The sequence below is a fragment of the Hypanus sabinus genome, chromosome 1, assembly GCF_030144855.1.
Source record: "Hypanus sabinus isolate sHypSab1 chromosome 1, sHypSab1.hap1, whole genome shotgun sequence".
Classification (NCBI taxonomy): domain Eukaryota; kingdom Metazoa; phylum Chordata; class Chondrichthyes; order Myliobatiformes; family Dasyatidae; genus Hypanus; species Hypanus sabinus.
The window spans coordinates 133,764,030-133,791,659 of record NC_082706.1 but is presented as its reverse complement, the minus strand read 5'-3'; the positions used below and the strand labels follow the sequence as shown (position 1 = coordinate 133,791,659).

Sequence of the window (27,630 nt, the reverse complement as noted above, 5' to 3'; positions counted from 1 at the left end):
CCACCTGTATTTATTATTACCACATACAGCGGTAATAATATTCTGCGTGCTTTATGAGAACAAGACATTTTTGTACACCGTAATGTATATGGCCACAAACTGGAGGCTAGATTAGGGTAGGGTGCAATGTTCACAAGGGTTGCTCAAGAAATTGGCCCTTTTCACCACCATTCTCAAGGGAAATTAGGGATGTGAAAATGAATTTTAGATTTGTTAGTCACAGGAGCGACTGTCCTCTGTACAAAGAGAAAAATGAAACAAGAATTTGGCAGAATTAGCTTGGAGAATATAGATTTAATTCAAGAATCAGAATGGGCTCAATAGTTTTTAGCATAGTGACATTCAATGATTCATATAAGATGCTTCATTAATTTAAGCAGAGCTAATAAGGACTTCACAGATCTGCAGTTTCCTATCTACCCAGCCATTGTTTTTGTTACAAATTGAAAACAAGATTCCACGCTCCAGTTCCTTGGCACGACTCCACACTTAGCAACCTGCTATGACATTTGACACGGCGGGACCCATTTCATTTAGCATCTCCTGTAATGGGATATTGTAGAATCAATTATGAGAATTTTGTTTTTATTCAGCAGTCTTCTCTTTTTTATGTTTGGGACTTCTATGATTTATTTCTTCTTTGTGCTTTACAGATTTCTATCAATAAAACAGAAAGCAATCATCAAATAAATTTTTAAACAGTGATAAAATCTCATTAGATTCTGCCTGTTTATTGCAATTCCCATGTACATGGCTCATGTGACCATCTCTCCATTGTTAACCTTCTATGTTGCTCATATGGTGTTAGATCTGACATCTCCACAATGCAGATGTTTTGTGTGAATATTTACTCATGTCGTGCTGCTGAGGTTTGAAAACAATAACTTTTTTAGTTAGCTGAAAATGGAAGGTGTGGCCAGAGGGCCTTTCTCAGAAGTACTTCTGACAATCAACAAATATTAACTTATGCACAGATTCTCAAGAGAACTTCCTTCAAATGTCAAGACCATGAATGGTATGTGGATAAAGAGCATCAATTGCCAACACCATGTTATTTTAGCAGGGGCTGGGGGTAGTGGGAGTATTGTGTTACTCTCCAGTTATGATCAACTCCAAAGCAAATAAAGATGTTCCTTTTTTAGTAGACACTCCACCGAGAGAGACAGGAAAACAAACTACAGCAAAGTCATCTAAACAAAGGAAGTAATTTCTTCAAGGAAAAGTTGTGGTGAGTTGCAACTGTATAAATCTTTATTTATGCCCCATTTAGAGTAATGTGTGCTGTGCCAGTTACCCCATTACAGGGGAGATATGGAAGGATGCAGAGGATGTTGTCCAGGATAGAGACTATTAGCTATAAGCAGAGGTTGGACAAACTTGGGGGTGTTTCCTCCAGAGCATCAGAGGCTGAGTAGAGACCTGATAAAAGATGATAAAGTCAAGAGAGGCATAGATAGGGTAGACAGTCAGAATCTTTTACCTGAGATAAAAAAGTCAAATGGACAAATTGAACAAACAGCATGTTCCAAGCTTTCCCTGGTGGTGCTCCCCAGCTTTTTCAATGCTACAATGACAACAGAACTGGTGCTGCTTCATGCACCCAAGGTGAGCTCAGCAATTTCATCAATTTTGCCTCCAACTTCCACCTTCCCCTTAAATTCATTTGGTCCATGTCTGACATTGCCCTCTCCTTCCTGTCTCTTGGTATGTTTTATAAACCCACTGATTCCTATGGTATCTTGGCTATACCCTTTCCCACCCTGTCTCCAGTTAAAATGCCATTCCCTTTTCTCAGTTCTTTCATCTCTGCCACATGTTCTCCGAATGAGGTTTCCTTTTCCTGAACATCAGAGATGTTCTCCTTCTCCTAAGAACAGGTTTTCTCCTCCTCTACCATTGATGCTGTCCTCAGCTGCATCACCTTCATATTCCAGACATCTGCGCTTACCCCATATTCGCGCCGACGTAACAGGAATAGAGTTTGTCCTGGACTCATCTAGCACTCCATGAGCCTCTGCCTCCAACATGTCCTTCACCACTATTTCCACCATCTTCAACAAGACCCTACCACCAAATATATCTTTAACCCTCCCACCAACTCTCCGCTTTCCACATCTCTCTCCACTAATCCCACTGCTGACACTTACCCCTGCAAACATCTGCCCATTCACCTCCTCTTTCACCTCCATTCAGAGCCCCAAGTAGTCCTTCCAGATGAGGCACCACTTCAAAGGCAGATCTGTTGGGTGGTCTACTGTATCCGGTGCTCCCAGTGTGGCCTCCTCTATACTAGTAAGACCCGACATAGACTGGGGGACCGCTTTGTCAATCACCTCTGCTCTATCAGAAAACAGTAGAATTTCCCAGTGGCCAATCATTTCAGTCCCTATCCCCATTCCTGTTCCAACATGTCAACTCCTCTACTACCTCAGTGAGGCCATGCTCAGAATGGAGGAGCAACACTTCATATTCCATCAAGGTAGCTTCCAACCTGATGGCATGGATATTAATTTCTTCAAATTCTGGGAGATTTGCTTTGCTCCTACCCCTTCCCTCTTCCTCATTACTTCACTCTGTCCTCTTACCTCCTCTTCTCCTCACCTTCATATCAACTCCCCCTGGTGCCCCCCTTCTCTTTCTCCCATGATCCTTTCCTCACCTCTCCTATCAAATTCCTTCATCTCCAGTCCTTCACTTTTCTTCAACCCAGCTTCTTACTTTATCATCGTCCCCCCCACCACCCACCAAGCTTCACCCATCACCTTCTCCCCCTCTCTATCTTTTTAATCTGGCTTCTTCCTTCTTCCTTAACAGTCCAGATAAAGGGTCTTGGCCCAAAATGGCAACTGTTTATTCCTTCCCATAGATACTGCCTGACCTACTGAGTTCTACCAGCATTTTTTAGGTGTTGTTCTGGATTTCCAGCATCTGCAAGATCTCTCGTGTTTATGGGCAAAAATCTGTTGGATTTCAATGTTATTCTAAATGGGGCATTCTTCACCTTTGTGTCAAAAGGTGGGGAGTTCATGTTCCACTCCTGACTTGTATAAAAGATCTTAGCTACCATTTCACTGCAACAGCAAGGCGATGTTAAATTGCTGGAGGGGCTGGACTTTGGATAATCAAAGTTTTACTCGTCCTTTCAAATGACCATAAGTCATACCATGTGGTTATATAAAGAAGAATCATGGAGCATGTCCTAGTCATTGTACTCTCTTCAATCAGATGAATACCAGTGCACTATCAGATGCATCAGATCAGGACTAGCAATTCCAACACACTGTAAGGTTTCACCGCTAATTAATGGCCTCTCTGTAATGTTCCACTGCTGAGGTAATAGTTTCTCTGTAGCAGCAATGTTCGGGTTATGACTAGAGATAACGGGCCAAGCTAGCCAATGAGCCGAATGTTGTTCTTTCTTGTGTGTCTGGGAACCGGGAATTCGCAGTCTTTTGCCAGGGAAAGATGAGAAGAGGACATGAATGGAGGGAGTTGGTAGACCTCAGACAGAGTGGACTTGGAGCGAGGGTCCGAGGGTCAGCGACGATCGGATTAGATTGATCAGTGAGCTCCCACATTGTGCATGAGACTGTTTCATGAGAATGGGCCCTTTTTCTTTCTTTTGTTTTCTTTACTAACCATATAGTCAAATTAAGAATTATAAAGCTCAATCATTCAATCGCATATTGTCTACAGTTTGTTATTTTGTAACTGATTTGTAACAGGGGACACATTGCGCCGCATCCACTCAAATGAGATTTCTTAACTTTGGCCAGGCCAGTGGATGGGGAGGGTTATCATCCTTTATGTTAAGCTGTAAATTGAAGTGAGATTCACACAATCATTTTGTTCTCCTTTATACTCGTGTACTGAAAAATGGCAATGAACAAACTTAAATCTTAGATATTGAATTTAGAGTCATAGAATTAAACAGCATTGAAATAGTCCCTTCAGCCCAACTGGTCTATGCAACCATGGATCTAAGCTAGCTTAATTTGCCCAGATATGGACCATATCCATCCATTTCTAACCATGTACCTGTGTAAATACTTTTTAAATGCAGTTAATATACCTGCCTCAACCATTTTTTCTGATAGCTCATTCAATATATTAACCACTCTCAAGATGAAAAAGTGACCCACCAGGTTCCAATTAAATCTTTCCCTTTTCACCTTAAACCTATGCCCTCTCCTTCTTGATACTCCAACCCTAGGAAAAGGACTCCATGTATTGACACTATCTATGCTCCTTGTGATTTTATACAACTCTATAAAGCCACCCACCATTCTCATTCTCCTAGGCTCCAATGATAAAAATCCCAGCCTCCAAAACTCTACCTCTCATGTTCTGGCAACATCCTTGTACATCTCCTCTGCACAATGGTACCTTTCCTCTAGCGAGGTGACCAATACTGAACACAGTATTCCAAATGTAGCATCACTAACGTGTTGTACAACTCCACTCACTTGATTGCTCTTTATGGAAACTTGATGTGCAAAAAGTGGCTACTGTGTTTTCTACATTACAATAGTGTACTCTTCAAAGGAAAACAAAAACCAAAACTACAGCATAATAACCAAATTTTATGTCATGCCATTTACATTCTGGGCCAATTAACATTCCTGGCACAGCACAGGAATGCTCCCAGTAGCCCAACTTTATCATGTTCCATGCTGCAGTCAATTATCTAGCTCTACTTATCCTTCAAACCCTCAATCCCAATGTTAATGAAATATTCATCCAGTTCTGTGTAAAGAATCATTGACATCCTATTAAATATTGCACCTGGGATTCTTCCAACACACACAATTCTTGTTAATTTTATACTTATGCCTTTTAGTTTTGTGTTCACAGACCAAGTTAAATAACGTGCTTGCCTCTACATTTTCCATCCCCTTTAACACTTTGACAGAAATGTGCCATGATCCTTCTTAATCTTGCTTCCTCCAAGACAATCATGTTTAGTCTTTGAAGCCTCCCTAGGTAGCTTCAAGTTCCAGGTTCTAAAATCACCCTCACTTCTCTTTCTCCATATTCCTCCACATCACAGTGTCTTATTGAATGGCTTCAAACGCCACATAACAAAATCTGGTTTGCCAAATTATCCACATAAGAAAGATTGTATTTATATAACTTTATATATAACTATTTATATAACTTATATAACCTATCATTTGATAACATCCTGAACAGCTCTATAGTCAATATTGTAGTTTTGCAGTTGGCATTGCATTGCAGAAAATTAAGAAGGAGAAGGTTATTCGACCCTTCAAGCCTGCACCGTCTTTCAAACTTTCACTTCCCATCAGACATAAGTTACAAGAGCCTGAAAGCAAGCATCAACAGGCTTAAGGACTGCTTTTATCCTGTTATAAGTCTAGTACAATAAGATTGTGACCTCACAATCTGCCACATCACGGCCTTGCAATTTATTATGCGCCTACACTGCTCTTTTTCTGTAACTATAACACTTTATTCTGCATTGTTATTGTTTTTCCTTGTAATACCTCAATGCACTGTTGCAATGTATCATTTTGCTTGCGAATGGCATGCAAAACAGTCTATCTCTGTACCTCAGTAACTGCAACAATACTAAATCAATTTCACTGAATATAACTGTCTGACCACCCAGATCCAACACTTCTCCAGCTTCCTTCCCAAATCTCATGTTCCCTGTAGCCTCAGAAAAATAGCCAACCTCTTCTTGAATAATCCTTAAAGATCTGGCTTCAGCAGGTTACTGTGATAGAAAATGCCATAGTTTTCTCTGTTAGCTAAGTTAGAACAACCCATTGTAAAGACAGCCCAAAGGCATTGAACAGCTAGTGTCTGATTAGCTTTATTTAAAGTGGAATATCTTATGTTTATTTTAGCAATATCCAAAGCCAGCATTTATTGTCCATCCCTAAATGTCTTCCCAGGTATTTTCTAACACTATAATGATGCATGTGATCAGGAAGGGAAATACAGGCTGAAACCGTCAGCACTCTGTGGTCCTGCAACTCCTGTGGTTTGGAGTGTTTTGAAACAGTAGTGTGGATCTGTATCGACTTGTACTAATTAACTAACTCTAATTAAGATCAAACTGAGATTTAAAGTTCATTAAGATCTGTTAACTAACCTGTGGCTGATTAACCAGCCAATCCAATTTAGAAATCTCATCCAATAGCATTTCTGACTTAAGGAAACATCATGTCACAGGGAGTTCTATAACCTGGGGAGTTAGAAAGGACAGTGTCTTGCTCAGAGGAGGACAACTGGGGGTAATTCTGGGGTCCAGATTTTCTGTCGTCTGAAACTAATTAGGCCCCAAGGTAACAAACAATCTGCAGGAGGAACTTGGCAGGTCCAGCAACATCAGTGGTAGAGTGTTTCCAGCAGATTGTTTGTTGCTCCAAGTTTCAGCATCTGCTGCCTCTTGCATCTTCAAGCTGTATATCACTTGCCCCCTATACCTGATTCATATTCAACATTTGTGATTAAGACTTTGCATTCTTACCTATCACCCCTTTGCTGATCAAGACTTCAACTATTTCTACATTTAAAAAAAGTCCAATAGCTGCCTCCAGCTCCCTCTGAGCAAGAGAAATCCAAAAACAAACAACCCTCCAAGGGAGAGAGAAAAATAATTGCTTCCCTGACATCAGGCTGGAAGGCTTAAGTTAAAAAGAGAGACTAGATCGAATGGTATTGTTTTCCCAAGAGGAAAGAAGGATTGAGGACTGATCTGATAGAGGTTTATGAAGTCATGAGAGGCACAGATAAGTTGGATGATCAAAGTACTTTTCCCATGGTAGCAGAATCAAAAGCTAGAGGACATGTACTTAAGAGAAGAAGAGGAAAGACTTAAAGGGAACGTGAGGAGTAACTCCTTCACACAGAGGGCAGTACCACATGCAACAAACTGCCATGGAAGGTGGTTAATCAGGGTCATTAACAACACAAAACAAAACTTTGGGACAGATACATAGCTAGGAATGACTTAGAGGGAGATACTAAATCGATGTCCTCTTTTTTTGTCTACCTTTGATAAGGGGAAAGAGTTCCTGCAGTTTACCCTATCTATGCCCCTCTGGATACATACAGTCATAGAAAAATACAGCACAGAAACTTCTGAACCATTTAAACTGCCTACTCCCATCGACCTGCAACGGGACCATAGCCCTGACATCCATGTACCTATCCAAACTTCTCTTAAGTGTAGAGATCGAGCTCAAATGCACCAGTTGCACTGGAAGCTCATTCCACACTCTCATGACAGCTGAGTAAAGAAGCTTCCTCTCATCTTCTTCTTAACTGTTTCACCTTTCACCCTTAGCCCATGACCTCTAGTTGTAATCTCACCAAACCTCAGTGGAAAAAGCCTACTTGCATTTACCCTGGTTGTACTCCTCATAATTTTGTATACATCTATCAAATCAATCCTCAATCGTCTACTTTCCAAGGAATAAAGTTCTAACCTATTCAATCTTCCCTTATAACTTAGGTCCTCCAGTGCCAGCAACATCCTCGTAAATTTTCTCAGTAGTCTTTTAGCCTTATTTACATCTTTCCTGTAGGATGGAATATATTCTGCCTGGAGGTCAGTGACCAGTAACGTTGCACAAGGATCTTTTCTGTGACTCCTGATCTTTGCCATTTTCATAATTGACTAGGATATGAAGTGGAAGTGTGGATTAGTAAGTTTGCAGATGACATGAAGATTGATGGAGTTATGGATGGTGTAGGTTGCAATGGGACATTGTCAGGATGCAGAGCTGGGTTAACAAGTAGCAGGTGGAATCCAGCCTGACAAAGTGGGAAGTGATTCTGTTTGGAAGGTTGAATGGGTTAACAACAGGATTCTCAGAGGGATCTTGGGGTCCACATCCATATAGCCCTTAAAGTTGCCACAGAAGTTGATTGGATGATTAAGAAGGCTCATTTGTCTTCACTGGTGAATGACTGAGTTTAAGAACTATGAGGTAGTATTGCAGCTTTATGAAACTCAAGTTTGATACAGTCGTAATATTGTGTTCAGTTTTGGTCATCTCATTATCGGAAGGATGTGGACACTTTAGAGGGGGTACAGAGGAGATTTGCCAGGATGCTGCCTGGAAAGCATGGTGGTGTTGGTGTAGGTGGTGAACTTCAGGAACATGAAAACACCCTGTATTCCCATCTCCATCAAGGGAATGGATGTGGAGGTTGTCCAAGACTACTAATACCTGGGAACTCATCTAGACAATAAACTGGACTGGACTAAAAATACTGAGGCTCTGTACAAGAAGGAACAGAGCTGACTGCACTTCCTGAGGAGGCACCAGTCATTCAACATCTATAGTACTATGCTGCAGATGTTCTACAACTCAGTGGTGGCCAGTGCTCTATTCTATGCTGCAGTCTGCTGGGGCAGCAGGGCGCGAGCAGCTGACAACAAGAAGATTGATAAGCTCAGCAGGAAGGCTGGTTCTGTTTTGGGGTGCAACTAGATTCTCTGGTGGTGCATGGGGTACCTTATCAAATGCCTTGCTGAAATCCATGTGCGCTACATCCACTGCTCTACCTTCATCAGTGTGTTTTGTTACATCCTCAAAGAACTCAATCAGGCTCATAAGGCACAACCTGCTTTTCACAAAGCCATGCCGACTATTCCTAATCATATTATGTCTCTCCAAATGTTCATAAATCCTGCCTTTTAGGATCTTCTCCAACAACTTGCCCACCACTGAAGTCAGACTCACTGGCCTATAATTTCCTGGGTTATCTCTATCGCTTTCTTGAACAAGCGAACAACATTTGCAACCCTCCAGTACTCTGGTACTTCTTCCATCCTTTTTGATGACACAAAAATCATTGCAAGAGGCTCAGAAATCTCCTCTCTCACTTCCCACAGTAGCCTGGGGTATATCTCATCTGGTCCTGGTGAATTAACTAACTTAATGCTTTTCAAAAGCTCCAGCACATCCTCTCACTTAATGTCTATATGCTCAAGTGTTTCAGTCTGCTATAAGTCATCCCCACAATTGCCAAGGTCTTTTTTTCCTGGTGAATACTGAAGCAAAGTATTCATTAACTACCACTGTTACCTCCTTGGACTCCATGCACACATTTCCACCATCACACCTGATTGGTCCTATTATCACACGGCTCATCCTCTTGCTCTTCGCATTCTTGTAGAATGCCTTGGGGTTTTCCTTAATCCTGTCCACCAAGGCCTTCTCATGGCCCCTTCTGGCTCTCCTAATTCCATTCCTAAGCAACTTTGTAACTTCCTAGACCTCTAATAGTACCTAGTCTCTTGAACCTTTCATAAATTTTTCTTTTCTTCTTAACTATATTTTCTACATCCTTTGTACACCATCGCCCTTTAACCCTACCATCCTTTTCCTGCTTCAATACCTATGCAGAACTCCATGCAAATATTCCCTGAACAGTTGCTACATTTCTGCCGTGCATTTCCCTGAGAACATCTGCTCCCAATTTATGCTCCCAAGTTCCTGCATCATATTTCCCCTTACCCCAATTAAATGTTTTCCCAAATTGTCTGCTCCTATCCCTCTCCAGCACTATGGAGAAGGAGATAGAGTTGTGGTCACTACCTCCAAAATGCTCTCCCACCGAGAGATCTGACACCTGACCAGGTTCATTTCCCAATACCAGATCAAGTGCAGCCTCTCGTCTAGTTGGCTTATCTGCATATCATGTCAGGAAACCTTTCTGAACACACCTACCAAACTCCACCCCATCTAAATCCCTTGCGCTAATGAGATAACAATCAATATTAGGGAAGTTAAAATCTCCCATCACAACAACACAATTACTACTGCACCATTCCAGAATCTGCCTCCCTATCTGCTCCTCGATATCCCTGTTACTATTGGTCTAAAAAAAAACACCCAGTAGAATTATTGCCCCTTTCCTCTTTCTGACTTCCATCTACACTGACTTAGTAGACCATCCCTCCACGATTTCCTCCTTTTCTGCTGCTGCGATACCCTAATTAGCAATGCCACACCCCCACCTCTTTTGCCTCCCTCTCTGTTCTTTCTGAAACATCTGAAGCCTGGCGCACTCAGCAGCCATTCCTGCTCCTGAGACATCCAAGTCCAAGATCTTATCTTACCTTATGAAGATAGATTGAACTAACTAAGGTTTTTCTCTTTAGTGTGAAGAAGGATTTGAGGTGTCTTGGTAGAAGTGTGCAAGATGACAAGAGGCATAGATTGAGTGGATAGCCTGAGACTTTTTTCCTACAGCAGAAATGGCTAATACCAGGGGCTATAATTTTAAAGTGATTGGAGGAATGTAGGATGTCAAAGGTAAGGCTTTTTTTACACAGAGTGGAGGTTGCATAAAACACCCTGCCAGGAATGGTGGGAGAGGCAGATACACTAGAAATATTTAAGAAATGCTTGGATAGGTACATGGGTGATCTAAAAATGGAGGGCTATGGAGGACAGAATGGTTAAATTGATCTTAGAGTACATTAAAAGGTTGGCACAAAATTATGGGCTGAAGGGCTTGTACTGTGCTGTTCTATGAAGCTCCTCCACCCTGTGGAGAACAGACTGAGCTTCTCAAGTCTCTCCTCTTGACGGAAATCCTCGATCCCTCTAGCATTATCACATCCTTCCTCAGTGCGGCGCCAAAACCTGCCCATGTTGATTTGACCATAGTTTTATATAACATCCCTGCTTTAATGTTTCGTTCCTTGCCTCAGTTCTTCAGCAACATGAGTTTAATCCTGACCTTGGACTCTGACTGTGTGGCGTCTGCACATTCTCCTTTTGACTATATGCATTTCTCCCAGCTGCTCTGGTTTCCTCCCACATCCCAAAGATATACCTGTGGAATAGTTGGCATCTACACAAAAAAAAAGATGCTACTGGTGTAGATAAGTGTGAAGGAGAACTGGAGAGAGCAATAGACATCCGGGAGAGAAGAGGGAACTCAAGAGGAATGGGTCAAAGGAATTGCTCAGATGGCTAGCATAGAACTGATGGACCAAATGTCCTCCTGCTTTATAAAAATATATGAAATGCCTCTTCTTAAATCCTTTTGAATCTCCTCCATTACCTCTCTAGTGCAATCACTTATTTCCTGTAATGTGGGACCAGAACTGTACATAATAATTAAGCAAATAGCTTAACAACTATCATGTACCATTCTAACATAATTTCCCTGGTCATATGTACAATGCTGTCACTAACTTATAACTGTTTTACATAAGTTACCTGCTATACTACATCCACCCTTCATTAAGAAATCTAAGGGTCTTCTGAGAAGACTTCTTTATAAAAGCTTGCTCAACGTCCTGTCAAAACCTAATTTCTCTGTTCCTGCATTGTGTTAAATTCTGCAATGCCTTTGTATTGTCTCTTAAATAAATAGAAGTGACATCAATGGAAAGTTGGACTGCTAAATTAAAGTCTATTTAGAGGAAGCATAATTTACTCTCTGTTATTTAACCTGACAACCACAACCCTTACCAGTTTGAGCTTTTCAACTCTCTTTCAATAGTGAAATGCATGTGATATTGAGAGAACTGATAAATGTGTTTTACCATCAATAGGAATTAGCTCTGTCCAAATACCATTACATTTTAAAGTAACAGATAATTTCAGCTTTTCCAAATAGTACTTGAGAATCCTTTTAACTTTCTGCCCTGTTTCCATTGTGTAAACATTAATGTAATTCACATTACTTCCTCAACAAATAACACGGACTAACACGTACTCAGTCACAATCACAAGTAGTTTGAAAGCTACAAATGCTCACAGGGGGCTTCCCACATAGTATTATTGCTCTTCAAACATCTATTCTCAGCCCTCATGATTGCATGATTGTTCTTGGACCAGAAATGCTCTCTTTCCATCATTCTGCTTCTCCCTCCATAGATGCTGTCAGACCCACTGGGTGTTTTTGACATTTCCTGTTTTATTTCAGATAAGCAAACAATATTGGTAACTTGGTAAACTTGTAAATTGGCTTATCATTATCACATGTACTGAGGTACAGTGGAAGACTTCATTTTCCATGCCATCCAGACAGATCATGGAATCAGCTCATTGCATTGAGGTAGTACAAGGGAAAACCATAACAGAGCACAGGCCAATGTGTTACAGTTACAGAGGGTTAAAATAGGGAGAAAGAGTAGATTATCTCCCCACTGTGGAACAAGCTTCAATCTTCTTTCTCTTGTACTATTGAGCCACTTTGTCAGGAGATATTTTCCATGGTTGCAGAAGAAGTCCTATTTTAAGCCAATTCAACTGTGGACTCCTCTTAGTTAAGTGTATCACAATTGCTGGGGATATTCAAGAATTCTGTTCACTTCAAAGTTGAAAAATGTTCTTGTCATTCAATCCTATCATTACTGTATGACTACAAGCAACAGTTACAATTCGCTTTTAAAGTGAACAGTGCAACATCCGTACACTCTTAAATGACAACTGTTATGAACTCATGCTGACAGTGCTAAGAATTAAAATGGTGCCATTGTAAATTGTAATGTTTAATCTGTTGTGGATGGAAGTTCAGTGCTAGTCAGCTTGGACATAAGTTGGAATGAGCAATTGCTAATGCCTATAGAGGTTACTTAGGTTAACAACTATTAAGTAATTGTTCAAACATAATAACACATAAGATGAACTCATTAAAGAATTAATTGTAATGCAACTGGAGAACATGATACCAAGCCACTTATCATCCACCTTCACACTGGACCAACACCATATTGCCATTCAGACACTCCTGCCCTTCTCATCGTTCTTTAGTTCTGTCCACCCATCCTCCACAGTCCTAATGAAATAACATCTGAATAAAATATCAACTGTCTTTCTCTCTCCACAGTTACTGCCTCACCTTATACGAGAACACAAGGAAGCAACCAGAGGTAGGTCACTCAGCCTCTCAATCCTGCCCCACCATTGAATACGATCAATGCTGATCTTCATCAGGAGTCAACTTCTCTTCTGTGCCAGTTCTCCATAACTCACAATCACCCAATCATTCAAAATTGTATCCACCTCCACTTTAAAGACACTTTATTCTGGGACAGAGAGTTCCAGGGAGACACAAGAGACTGCAGATGTTGGAAATGGACACTCAATATACAAGGAAATGGACACTCAACGGTTCAGGCTGGGACCCTTCATCTAGACTGAAAGGTAGAGGGGAGATAACTGATATAAAGAGGTGAAGTTAGATCTGGTAGTGATAGCTGGATCCAGGTGAGGGGAGTGAGGTGGGTAGGCAGAATGGGGACATGAGGGAGGGAAGATTATTTCACAACTCTCTGAGAGAAAGAGATTCCTACACATTTCAGATTTAACTGACCAGCCCCTTGTCTGGAAATAATGTCTCCAAGTTTGTGACTGAGTAGTGAAAACATCTCAACATTTCCCCTGCAAACCCTCTTTAGAATCTTACACATATCAATCAGATCACACTTCATTCTTCTCAATTCCAAAGAATATAGATCTACCTTTACAACCCTTTCACCAAAGGAGTTAGCTTAGTGACCTGTTTTGGACTACCTTCAATATCACTATATCCTTTTTCACCTAAGGAAGCCAAAACTGTGCACTGTACTCCAGGTGCAGCCTCACTAGCTCCTGTACAATTGTAATCATCGGCAGTAGTTTGTGCTTTATTGCATACTGCCAGCACCTTGTCCCAGGGCTGCAATGGACTGAGGACATCTGTTTAAGGTGAGTGCAGGATAGTTTAGGGGAGAAGTCAGCGAAAGGATTTTTACATAGGGAGTGATGGCTTCTTGGAGCACACTGCTGGTGCTGGTGGTAGAGCCTGAAACAATAGGAGCATTTAAGAGATTTATATCAGACACATGGATATAGGAAAAATTGGAGATATTGGGCTGTTTAGGGGCTTATGAGAATCACTGGCGCCTAACGGTGACTCCTTTGCTTGCATCTTCGGAAACGGCTCTAATTTAATATCTCTATTTTTCCCTTTCAGGGTTCTTTTGAAGATCCTGACCTGGAATTTCATGCTGACTTCAGTTTTTTGCGGGAATGGGACATGCTCTCAGGGTCTCACGGCTTTCAATATACCAAGGACGCAGCCTAGAAGATTAATGTACCTTCGGAGTTCCGGGATTTCGTGGTTCTGGAGGCAGGCGGACTCGAGGTCAGTGCCTCTGCAGGAAATCAGAGTGTTGTGGGAGACGGGAGATCAAAAGCAGCGAGCTAGATGCAGGCTGTGTGCCCAGAGACCTGAGTTCTTTGGGCACAGAGCTCAGAAAAAGTGAAACAATGGACTTATAACATAGTAAATCAGTGAGTTATTTGTTATGTCTCCCCTCTCACTGTGAAAAAGGGACACCTCTTTTTCCCTTATTAGGGAGAGAGAGCGCCTATGGTATGTTAAATACCGGGTGAACAAGTAGTAATTAGGGTACTGCAGGTTTGTGTCTTTATTGATGCTCTGCTGCACACTTGAGTGCTCAGTGTGGGGGGGCGCTGATGCTTTTTGTTACTGGTGGGGTTGGAGGGATTGTTGCTTTGCTGCTGCTTACGCATGGGAGGGGTAGAGCTGTGGGGGGCCTTGGGGTTCTAATGTTTAACTGTCATTCATTCTTTGGGGTATTCCTCTGTTTTTGTGAATGGTTGCAAAGAAAAAGAATTTCAGGATGTTTTTGAAATCTGTGTGTAGAATGGAAGGGTTAGATGGAACAAAGGGCTCGTATTGTGCTGTCTAACGTAGTTGCTCAGCTTAGTTCTCATTTGCTGCCTTACTCCTCCATGAAACCATTCCAAGTGTCAAAATGATTCAGCAGAAGGATTCTTATTTATACCTCTCATATTACTGCTTCTGATTCCAAACACTTGCACAGAAATGACATCTGAATATTGCAAGAGACAGGTCTTAGTTCACGCACATTAACGCATGCCATTGATTGCCCTCCCATACACGTGGGTGCCATGGGAGGGTGATGGTTGGCGCAACGCCACTACAGCTCGTGGCATTCCGGAGTTGAGTGTTCAATTCCAGGCGTCTCTATGTCTTCCCAGTGGCATGTGTGGGTTTTCCCTGGGTGCTCCGGTTTCCAAAGATGTACCAGTCATTGAGATTGAGATTGATCAGTCATTGTAAAAATTGTCTCATGAATAGGTTAGGGTTAATCGGATTTCTCGGGGTTGATGGGGCAGCAAGGCTCAAAGGGCCAGAAGGGCCTTCACCGTGCTATAACACTAAATATATAAATAATACACATTCAACTCTGTCCTCTTCAGCGGGCCCAGATGCACAAAGCAACTGTGGTGACAGAAATAGAGTTAACATTTCAGGACAATATATAGTCTCCAGAACTGGGAAAATTTTAAAAGAATACCTTCTTTTCTCCATTCAGGTATTGGTGAAGAATATTGCATTTACTTTTATTTATTATGCTATAGGAAAGATGTAATTAAGCAGGAAAGAAAGCAAAGGAGATTTATAAGAATGTTGCCAGGACTTGAGGGGCTGAGCCATAGGGAAACATGGGATAGTCGACAACTTTATTCATTGAAGCATAGGAGACTGAGAGGAGACCTTACAGAAGTGTATAAAATCATACAAATCATGACAGAGAATCAAAAATGAGAATGCAGAGGTTTAAGGTGAGAGAGGAAAAATTTGAAAAGGGCTTGAGCTACAACATCTTCCTGCAGAAGGTGATGCATATATGGAATCAGCTGCCAGATGAAGTGGCTGAGGCAAGTACAGTATCAACATTTATCACGGGTAAGAAAGACCTAGAGAGATACAGGTCAAATTTGGGCAAATGGAACGAGCTTATGTGAGCGTCTTGATTGGTAGAGTTTCTATATTGTTCTCTGACTGTATGGTTCTTGCAGCCAGAATATGGATGTTGATGGCAAAGCTACCATTTAAATGCCTACACAAGGAAATCTGCAGCTGCTGGAAATTCAAACAGCACACACAAAATGCTGGTGGAACACAGCAGGCCAGGCAGCATCTATAGGGAGAAGCGCTGTCGACGTTTCGGGCCAAGACCCTTCGTCAGGACTAACCGAAAGGAAAGATAGTAAGAGATTTGAAAGTAGAGGGGGGAGGGGGAAATGCAAAATGATAGGAGAAGACCGGAGGGGGTGGGATGAAGCTAAGAGCTGGAAAGGTGATTGGCGAAAGTGATACAGAGCTGGAGAAGGGAAAGGATCATGGGATGGGAGGCCTCAGGAGAAAGAAAGGAGTGGGGGGGAGCACCAGAGGGAGATGGAGAACAGGCAAACAACTAAATATGTCAGGGATGGGGTAAGAAGGGGAGGAGGGGCATTAACAGAAGTTAGAGAAGTCAATGTTCATGCCATCAGGTTGGAGGCTACCCAGCCGGTATATAAGGTGTTGTTCCCCCAACCTGAGTTTGGATTCATTTTGACGATAGAGGAGGCCATGGATAGACATATCAGAATGGGAATGGGACGTGGAATTAAAATGTGTGGCCACTGGGAGATCTATCCCTAACTGCCCTTGTGAAGACGATAGTGAACTGTTGCATTGATGATGGTGCTTTCACAGCCTTGTTAGGCAGGAGTGTCAAGATTTATATATTTACAATGCTAATCAGGAACACTTGAATTGGTTTCACTTTGGCATCTGCCCTGTCCCCTGGACCTTTCTGTAAGCCAGCAGAGTCATTTTGTGACAATAATTGAATTTTCACCCCTTCTCACATGTTGTCCATCCTTTTGATTCATTTTTGAAGGCTTCTTCCTCATTGCTCTATCATTTGGCTGAATCATCCTATCAGATTGCTCCTCTAGCCTAAGAGTAAAATCAATGCCAGTGAGCACATTGGGAACCTCACCTGCTTGGTGCTTGGGTTCAGTAGTGTTGGAGTAGTGGACAATAAGAGTTGTAAAGAAAGGTCCAGTCTGATGAGAAGAAGGAGGGCAAACACAACAACTTAAGAAGATCTCATAGTCGGAGGTGCCATTCTTTACAATGCAGCTGTATGATTTCATTGACACCCAACTGCAATTTTACCTGGTAGTGTGACGAGATAATCTGACAAGGTTGAGAAAGGACCAGAATCAGAATCAAGTCTCAATCTTTCATGCAAGTCAAGAAACAAAAGAACTATTTTGCACCACAGTTTCCTTTCATAATTCAGCAAGAGCTTCATTCCTTGAGGGAGAGAATCCATGAGGCAGATTCTAAAGCTACTGACATGAGATTTACAATGTCCAGGCTCCCAAAGTGCCAAAGGAGTTGTGATTCTAGAGAAAAACACACAACACGAGGCAGCAGACACATGCTTGAATGTATGAAACATTGAAAACTCTGAAGGATTTCGATAAAGGACACAAAGAGGAAATATTTCATTGGCAGAAGGCTTGTTAACAAGAGGACGAGATTTCAGTTAATTGGCAAAAGAAGCAATGGGGGAGTTGAGGAGACATTTATTTCTTGCCACAAGTAGTTTCTCCCTGGAATACACTCATTTTAAAAGAAGATCTGAACCGATGCAATAGCCATATTGAAAATGAAATTGTAATATGCTTAAAAAGTTGCAATGTAATAGGTAAAGAGCAGGAACAGTGATTAAACTAAATAGTGTTTTCAAGAAGCCAGCATAGGCAAACAGGCTGACTAATCCCTTTTGTAATATCCTGTATTTCCAAAATAGAGAACTGAGTGGCGTGGTATCTAATCAACAACCTCTCCCTCAACGTCAGCAAAAACAGAGCTGGTCATTGACTTTATGGAGTGGGGTGAAGCACATGCAACGATTTGTACCAATGATGCTGAGGTAGAGCTGTTGCAGAGATTCAAATTCCCATGTGAACATGTTACCAACCACTTTTCCTGGTCCATCCATGCAGCCAAGAAAGCATGCAAGTGCCTTCATCTCCTCAGAAGGCTAAGGAAATATAACATACTCCTGATAACCCTCACCAAATTTTTCATAGGCACCATCAAAAGCATCCCACCTAGGTGCATCACAGCTTGATATGGCAACAGCTCTCCCTGTGGCTGCAAGAGGCTGGGGAGAGTTTTGAACACAGACCAGTCTATAATACAAACCAGCCTCCCCTTCACCGACTCTGTCTACACTTCCTGCTTCTCAGGAAAGTAGCTAACATAATCACGTATCCTTCCAGGGCAGTTTCTTTTTTCTTCTCCTCCCTCCCGGATAAATGATACAAAAGCTGAAGAACATATACCAGCAGGTTAAGGACAGCTTCTATTCTGCTGCTATATCACTCCAGAATAGACTTCTTCAATGATAGATAAACTCTTGATCTCTCAATCTACCTCACCAATGCCTTAGTGCTTTACTTGTCTGCCTGTACTGCACTTTCTCTGTAAGTATAACACTATGTTCTACATTCTGTTAATATTTATGTTTTTATACAGCATTATCTACCAGGATGGCATGCTAACAAAACTTTTCACAATATATGTGGCAATAATAAATTATCAATCTTGGAATGTAGAAGCTGTGCATTTTCCTTCTATTTGCAGGTGCCGCAGGCAAAGCCAGCATTTATTATACATAGAGGTGTACAAGATAATGAGAGGCATTGATCTTTCCCAAAGGCTGGAATGGCTAGCACGAGAGGGCATAGATTTAAGGTGCTTGGAAGTAGGTACAGAGCAGATGTCAGGGGTAAGTTTTTTACGCAAAGAGTGGTGAGTGCGTGGAATGGGCTGCCAGCGGCGGTGGTGGAGGCAGAAACAAAAGGGTCTTTTAAGAGATTCCTGGTTAGGTACATGGAACTTGGGAAAACAGAGGGCTATGGGTAAGCCTAGTTAGTTCTAATGTAAGGACGTGTTTGGCACAGCTTTGTGGGCCAAAGGACCTGTATTGTGCTGTAGGTTTTCTATGTTCTTTCTATCCTAAATGCCCACAAATAGGTGGTAGTCAGCTGCCCTGCTGAAGTAACCATAAGACAAAAATGCGTAGAACCATAGAACACTGCAGCACAGAAAACAGGCCATTTGGCCCTTCTAGTCTGCGCCTAAACTTTGTTCTGCTAGTCCCATTGACCAGCACCCGGTCCATAACCCTCCAGATCTCTCCAATCCATCTGTCGATCCAATTTATTCTTAAAACTTAAGAGTGAGCCCATATTTACCACATCAGATGGGAGCTTGTTCTGCACTCCCACCACTCTCTGAGTGAAGAAGTTCCCCCTAATGTTCCCCCTAAACCTTTCCCCTTTCACCCTAAAGTCATGTCCTCTCGTACTTATCTCTCCTAATCTAAATGGAAAGAGCCTACTTGCATTTACTCTGTCTATACCCCTCATAATTTTGTAAACCTCTATCAAATCCCCCCTCATTCTTCTACACTCCATAGGAGCAGAATTAGGCCATTTGGCCCATCAAGTCAGCTCCACCATTTGACCATGCCTGATCTTTTTTTTAACTTCTCCTCAGCCCCAGTCCGTGGCCTTCTCCCTGCAACTTTTGATGCCATGGCCAATCAAGAACCTATCAATCTCCACCTACATACACACAATGGTCTGACCTCCACAGCTGCTTCTGGCAATAAATTCCACAAATTCACCACCCTCTGGCCAAAGAAATTTCTCCACATCTCTGTTTATAATGGATGCCCCTCTATCCCGAGGGTGTGCCCTCTTGTCCTAGACTCTCCCACCATGGGAAACATCCTTTCCACACCTACTCTGTCTAGGCCTTTTAACGTTCAAAAGGCTTCAATGGGATCCCGTCACATCTTTTGAAATTCCAGCAAGTACAGGCCCACCCAGAGCCATTAAATGTTCCTCATATGATACCCCTTTCATTCCTGGGATCATCCTTGTGAACTTCCTCTGAACCCTCTCCAATGCCAGCACATCTTTTCTTAGCTAAGGAGCCCATAAATGTTCACAATGCTCAAGGTGAGGCCTCACAGTGCCTTATAAAGCCTTAGCATCACATCCCTGCTTTTATATTTTAGACCTCTTGAAATGAATACTAACATTGTATTCCTCACCACCGACTCAACCTACAAGTTAAGCTTTCAGATGTTCTGCACAAGGACTCCCAAGTCCCTTTGCGCCTCAGATTTTTGGATTTTCTCCCTGTTTAGAAAATATACTGCATATATTCTTCTTCTACCAAAATGTGTGACAATGCATTTTCCGACATTGTATGTCATTTGCCACTTGCTTGCCCATTCTCTTAATCTGTTTAAGTCCTTCTGCAGCCTTCCTGTTTCCTCAACACTACCCGCCCCTTCACCAATCTTCATATCATCTGCAAACTTGGCAACAAAGCTACCTATTCCATCATCTAAATCACTGATATACAGCATTAAAAAAAAACGGATCCTGCACAAATCCCTACGGAACACCACTAGTCACTGGCAGCTAACCAGAAAAGGATTCTCGTATTCCCACTCACTGCCTCCTACCAATCAGCTGATGCTCTAACTATGTTAGTAACTTACCTGTAATTCCATGGGCTCTTTACTTGGTAAGCAGCCTCATGTCTGGCACCTTGCAAAGGCCTTCCAAATTCCAAATATATAACACAGACTGTATCTCCTTTACCTATCCTACTTGTAATCGCCTCAAAGTATTCCAACAGGCAAGATTTTCCCTGAAGGAAATCATGCTTATCTTGTCCTGTGACACCAAGTACTCCATAACCTCATCCTTAACAATTGACTCTAACATCTTCCCAACCACTGAGATCAGGCTAACTGGTCTGTAATTTCCTTGCTGCTGCCTCCCTCCTTTCCTAAAGAGTGGAATGACATTTTCAATTTTCCTGTCCTCTGGCACCATGCCAGAGCCCTATGATTCTTGAAAGATCATTACTAATGCCTCCACAGTCTCTACCACTATCTCTTTAAGAACCCTAAGGTGCAGTTCATCTGGTCTGGGAGACATGTGCCTTTAGGTCTTTCAGCTTTTTGAGCATCTTCTCCCTTTTTTAGTAACTGCACTCACTTCTCTTCCCTCACACCCTTCAACACCTTGCACACTGCTAGTGTCTTTCACAATGAAGACTGACGTAAAATACTCATTTAATTCATCTGCAACCTCCTTTTCCCCCATTATTATTTCTCTGGCAAACTTGAGGAAATCTGCAGATGCTGGAAATTCAAGAAACACACACCAAATGCTGGTGGAACACAAAAGGCCAGGTCTGGCTCTCAACTTCACCCCACCCCCTCTGGTCTTCTCCCATCATTTCACATTTTCCCCTCTCCCTCCTACTTTCAAATCTCTTACTATCTTTCCTTTCAGTTAGTCCTGATGAAGGGTCTTGGCCCGAAACGTCGACGGCGCTTCTCCCTATAGATGCTGCCTGGCCTGCTGCGTTCCACCAGCATTTTGTGTGTGTTGCTTACTATTTCTCTGGCCTCATTTTCTAGTGGTCCTATATCCACTCTCATCTCTTTCATTTTTTTATACTTGAAAAACTTTTTGATATTGTTTGCTAGTTGTTTTCATATTTCATCTTTTCCCTCCTAATGATGCTTTTAGTTGTTTTCTGTAGATTTCTGAAAGCCTCTTAATCCTCTATCTCCGCTAATGTTTGCTTTGTTATATGCCCTCTCATTTGCTTTTACATTAGCTTTGACTCCCCTTGTCATCCACAGTTGTACTATTTTGCCATTTGGATATTTCTTTGTTCGTGAATATATCCATCCTGCATCTTCCTCATTTTTCACAGAAACTCATGCCATTGCTGCTCTGTTCATATCCCTGCCAGTATCTCTTTCCAATTTACTTTGGCCAACTCCTCTCTTATACCACTGTAATTTCCATTACTCCACTGAAATACTGCTATGTCAGACTTTACCTTCTCCCTATCAAATTTCAAATTGAACTCAATCATACTGTGATCACTTCTCCTAAGGGTTCCTTTATCTTAAGCTCAGGCATCACCTCCAGTTCATCACATAACACCCAATTCAGAATAGCTGACCTCCTGGTAGGTTCAATGACAACTTGTTCTGAAAAGCAATCTCATAGGCATTCAACAAATTCATTCTCTTGAGGTCCATTAACAAACCTGATTTTCCCAGTCTAGCTGCTTGTTAAAATCTCACATGATGATCATGACCATCATAACATTGCCGTTTTGATATGCCTTTTATATTTCCCACTGCCAGATGTGTGGTGGAGACCCTCTCTGAGAGCTGATGGGGAGAGACGTCCTAGGGTTTAGACTAAAGGATGACAATGCCAGCAACTTGATAACAGAACTGGTTTCACTTAAACAGCACTTAACCAACAAAGGTTACAAATCTATCAGATAGTGTGAATTTCTTCAAATATATGGAACATTTCCAAAGATATGGTGCCCTCTGCTGCTTTGTAACTCTCTGTAAGTAGCCACAGATGTAAATACAATGGTAAAAAAAGGAATGTGGCATACCTGACTTCACTGGTTGGGGCATGAAGTATTAGTATCAGGAAGTCATGTTAAAACCAGAAGACAAAAGAGAGAATTAGTCCATTTGTGTCAATCATGGCTGATTTATTTTCCCTCTCAACCTGGACCATAAGATATAGGAGAAAAATTAAGCTATTTGGCCCATCATGTCTGCTCCATATTTCATCATGGCTGATCCATTTTTCCTCTCAGCTCCAATCTCCCACCTTCTCACCATATCCCTTCGTTATCCCTTCTGTCAATGTCTGCCTTAAATAAAGACGGCATCCACAAATTCCACAGATTCACGTAAAGAACTTCCTCTTCATCTCCATTCTAAAAGAACATCCCTCTATTTTAAGGCTGTGTCCTCTGGTCTTAGACACACCCACCAAAGGAAATATTCTTTCCACATTCACTCTATCAAGGCCTTTCACCATTCAATAGAGTTCAATGAGGCTACCCCTCACTCTTCTGAATTCCAGTGAATACAGGCCCAGAACAATTGAACACTCTTTATATGAAAGCTGATTAATCCTAGAATCATTATTGTGAACCTCCTCTGAATTTTCTCATTTCAGCACATCCTTTCTAAGATAAGGGGCCCAAAACTGCTCACAATACTCCAATACACCGGTGCTTTATAAAGTCTCAACATTACAACCTTGCTTTTATATTCCAGTCCTCTTGAAATGAAGCTAACATTGCATTCTGAGCCTTCCTTGCCACAGAATCAACCTACAAAGTAACCTTTAGGGAATCCTGCACAAGGACGCCCGAGTTCCTTGTACTCAGTTTTTTGTATTTTCTCTCCATTTACAAAATAGTCAATCCTTTCATTTCTTCTACCAAAGTACATGAACATACTGACATTGTATTCCATCTGCCACTTATTTGCCCATTTTCCTAATCTGTTGAAATCCTTCTGTAGCCTCTCTACTTCCTCAAAACAGTCTGTCCCTCCACTTATCTTCATATCATCTGCAAACTTTGCAACAAAGACAACAGTTCCATCATCCAAATCATTGACATATAACATAAAAAGAATCTGCCCCAACACAAACCCCTGTGGAACACCACTAGTCACCAGCAGCCAGCCAGTAAAGGCTCTCTTTCTTCCCACTCTTTGCCTCCTGCTGATCAGTCACTGCTTTATCCATGCTAGAATCTTTCCTGTAATAGTAAGGGCTCATAGCTTGTTAAGCAGCCTCATGCATAGTACCTTGTCTAGGGCCTTCAGAAAATCCAAGTACACAATATCAACTAATTCTCCTTTGTCTATCCTGCTTGTTACTTCTTTGAATGATTCCAAAGATTTGCCAAGCAAGATTTTCCCTTAAGGAAACTATGCCAACTACCAACTATTTTATCATGTGCCTCCAAGTACCCCAAAACCACATCCTTAACAATCGACTCCAACATCTTCCCAATCACTTAGGTCAGACTAACTGGCCTGTAATCTCTTCTGCCTCTCTCCCTTCTTGAAGAGTAGTGACATTTGCAATTTTCCAGTCTTCCGGAACCATTCCAGAATCTAGTGATTCTTGAAAGATCATTACTAATGCCTTCACAATCTCTTCAGCCACCTCTGTAAGAACCCTGGGGTGCACACCATCTGATCCAGGTGACTTATCTACCTTAAGACCTTTCAGTTTCCCAAGAACCTTCTCCTTAATAATGGTAACTTCACATACTTCATGACCCCGATTCCTGGAACTTCCATCATACTGCTTGTGTCTTCTACAGTGAAGACTGATGCAAAATACTCATTCAGTTCATCCCCTATGACTACATTTCAAGCATCATCTTCCAGTGGTCTAATATCCACTCTCGCCACTTGTGTACACTGGTGGAATATCAACGATGTTGGCATCTGACCTCCAGCACATTATATCTGTCCATGCTGCAAAGTGCAAGGGTGGAGATTGGGAATGCATGAATGCGTGACCTGCAAATGGGTGGTTTCTGGTGGGCGGCTTGGTAATATAGTGGTTAGCACAATTGTTTTACAGCACCGTAATCACTCATTGTGGTTTGATGTCTATAAAGACTTTGTATATTCTTCCCATGATGCAGGATTTCCTCCCATATTCCAAAGACATACAGTTAGGGTTAGGGTTAATAAGTTGTGGCACCAGAAGCATGGTGGCACATGTGTGTTGCTCTTTGTTGATTTGAACCAAATGACATATTTCACTGCATGTTTCGATATACATGCAACAAACAAATCTAATCTTTATCTGACTTCTTTATCAACCAGCACTGACAGCCTCATCAAACCACTCCCTCAAAAGCAAAAACAGGAAATCTGGAATGAAAACAGGGGACATTGGACATACTCAGCAGGCCAGGCAGCATCAACGGAGAGAGAAACAGAATCACTGCAGTGGAGCCACATGAGACTGTCGATGTTGGAACTTGGAGCAACAAACAAGCTGGTGGAGGAACTCAGCAGTCAAGCAGCATCTGTGGGAGGAAAGGAATTGTCAGAGCCCTGCATCAGGGAGGTTACTGCTGTGTTAAACTTGCACACTTCACATTGGTTTCTGTTTTCACAGTTCTCCACCACCCCTGCCCCACCTGCCTCACGAGCTTCTCTTGTATAGTCAGTGATCCCTATGAAAAGCAGAAAATGGGGTGGACGGAAGTCACAGAGAATGATATTGTTTGGTGGTTATCACTGACAAAACTAATTTCATAGTAACAATTTCATAAAATCCTAATAGTAACTGAATTTAAGTTAAACAACTAGCATTACAGAAATTTTCAAAACTGAAATGGAATTTACTGTCATGTGCACAGGTGCAATGAAAACCGTATTTGCAACAGTATCACGGGCACTTAGACCCAGATACAAAACACTTACAAGAAAAACATAAGTTAACAATTTAAGTTATACAAGAAAAAACACAATTAGGGAAACAAAAAAGGTCCATTGGAGTGGTCAAAGTTGTCATAGTGTTGTGATACTGAGATGCTGCCTCACCTATTGAGTTCATCCAGCATGTTGTGTGTGTTGATGCAGGTTTCCAGCATGTATCCCATCTGAATGTGTGGAACTTCAGGCCTCTGTACCTTCTGCCAGGTGGCAGCTGCAAGATGCCATGGTCAGGGCACACAACATTAGAGAAATGACATTCACAAGGAAAACATAAATAAAATCATATAAAATTATCCAAAACTCTGGATTCTAGCTTGTGAGTTAAAGCTTCTGGCTTACTAGCCCATAATTAGTTGTTGTGTCAGCACCTCAACAGTCAGCAACTAGCTTGTTGCTGTTACTTTCCATGAGCTACTGCCTGCTAATTAAAAACAGAGCTATCAATGGCACACATTGAAATGGATGGTTTATGGATCATTGACCAATCCTTATTGCAAAGGAAACAAGGATCTTCCCTTTTTACTGTACTTTCAGAATTCTTCATTCTTGCCTGTTCTTTCACTCCTACCGATTGTCCACTTACTTCCTCCATTTTATACAGGTATAGAGAGAGCATAGAACAGTACAGCCAGGAACAAACCCTTTGCTCCACCATGTCCATACCGAACACCATGCTAAATTAAACTGAATTTCTTCTGCCTATCCCTGATTCATGTCAAACGTTTAAAGGTTCACAGGTCCAATTTAATGTCAGAGAAATGTATCTAATATACATCCTGAAATGCTTTTTCTTCACAAACATCCATGAAAACAGAGAAGTGTGCCAAAGAACGAATGACAGACAAAGAACCCCAAAGTACCCCCCCCCATCTCCCCTCCCCCTCCGTTGCAGAAGTGGCAGCGAGCAACAATCCCCCCTCACCCCACCAGCAAAAAAAAAGCATCTTTCTCTGTACATTCATGAGCCTACCTAACAGCCTCTTACATGACACTATTGCATCTGCAGAGTAACCAACCAATCTGAACAAGCAACTGCAGAAATTTAAAATCAAAAGCTGAAAATGCTCTCATCTTCTAAATGATGACTCCCACCTTTCTCTTACAGAAAAAACACGCAAAATCTGGCTAAGAAGATTGTAGTCCAGTGTTGGAAACCTCCTCATGATATTTCAAGTACTCACCGGCTTCAGAGCTTTTTGGACATTTCTTACCTGGAATTATCATCAGCAGAAGTAAATGATGCCCGACCAAACACAATCTTAATGTGGACAAATTTGATATCTAACTTAAAAGATCTTCTGTTAAAATAGGAATGCTCTGTCTTGTGTATGCACTACTATTCAGTTGGTTGGTGGAGGGGGGAGGGATGGGGGAGAGAGGGGTGGGGAGGGAGGGGGATGAGGAAGAGGATGAGGGGTGGAGGGGGATGGTGATGAGGATTGGGGGTGGTAGGGTTAAACAGTCAAAATGTAATTGGCAACTGGTTGTATTGAATGTAATTTGTTGTTGCTGCAATAAAAAACTAGTGATAAAAAATCTGAAAATGCTCTTAAATCTGCTTCCACTGTTGTATCAGGCATTGTATTCAACTTGCAACAACTCAAAGAATATAAACATTCAGCATATGTTCATACTTCTATCCCCAGCTAAAGTTTGCTTTCCAATTATCTCTTTCCCCTGGTTCCTGACCCCTCTGGTAGTGGAAGCAGTTTCTCCACATCTACTTTATCAAAGACATTCATAATTTTGAACACCTCTGTTAAATCTCATTTTATTTCCCCAAGCAATCTTCCTTGGGATGTGCCTGAGTGAGATTAGCAATTAATGCAAAATTATGCGCTCTACAATCACATCTGGTTGGAACTCTCACCTGATGTTGTCAAAATAATCTGTTCCATCTCATAAATATTTTAAATTTGAAAGTTTTACAAAAGATTACTGTCTTCAATCATTTTCCAACGCAAATAATAAAACTGTTAACAGACAATTTAAAATCAAATCTCTGGGAGAGAACAGATAACATTAAAGCCTGAAGAGTAACCTCTGCATACTGCAGTTGTCTGAGTTGGAGACAATCTCAGAGAGAATGAGAGCTGGTTAGTTGTGGGACAAGTGAAAGAAACTCTAATTAGCTGGTTGGAGAACAGGAAGGAGCTGAGTGCAGAAGGCCAGTCTCAGAACCTGTGAAGTAGAAGAAATGCATCCTTGAGCGATTACTGATTTGTTCAATCAGTCAAGGATTTGTCTTCTCTTAACAGAACATGGATTATTTCTTCGCCGCTGTTGCTTCTTTGTGATCAGAGACATCCACAGAGCAGAAAGGTGTAATTAGAAGATAGCAGCTCTTATAGACCTCTGGCTCACTGCTTGGGTTGTATTTATTTATTTTTATTTAAAGA

At 41.6% G+C, this 27,630-nt stretch overlaps 1 long non-coding RNA gene across 2 annotated transcripts; it reads left to right on the top strand.

The window, feature by feature from the left end:
• Positions 1–1,149: 1,149 nt before the first annotated feature.
• On the top strand, positions 1,150–24,853 carry LOC132379458 (uncharacterized). Of its 2 annotated transcripts, none has more exons than XR_009507432.1 (4): positions 1,150–1,228; positions 12,835–12,877; positions 13,963–14,133; positions 24,611–24,853. It is a non-coding gene; the product is annotated as an uncharacterized LOC132379458 (long non-coding RNA). The 2 variants fall into 2 exon arrangements; XR_009507439.1 differs by lacking the exon at positions 24,611–24,853 and adding an exon at positions 18,475–18,612.
• The last annotated feature ends 2,777 nt before the right edge of the window (positions 24,854–27,630 follow it).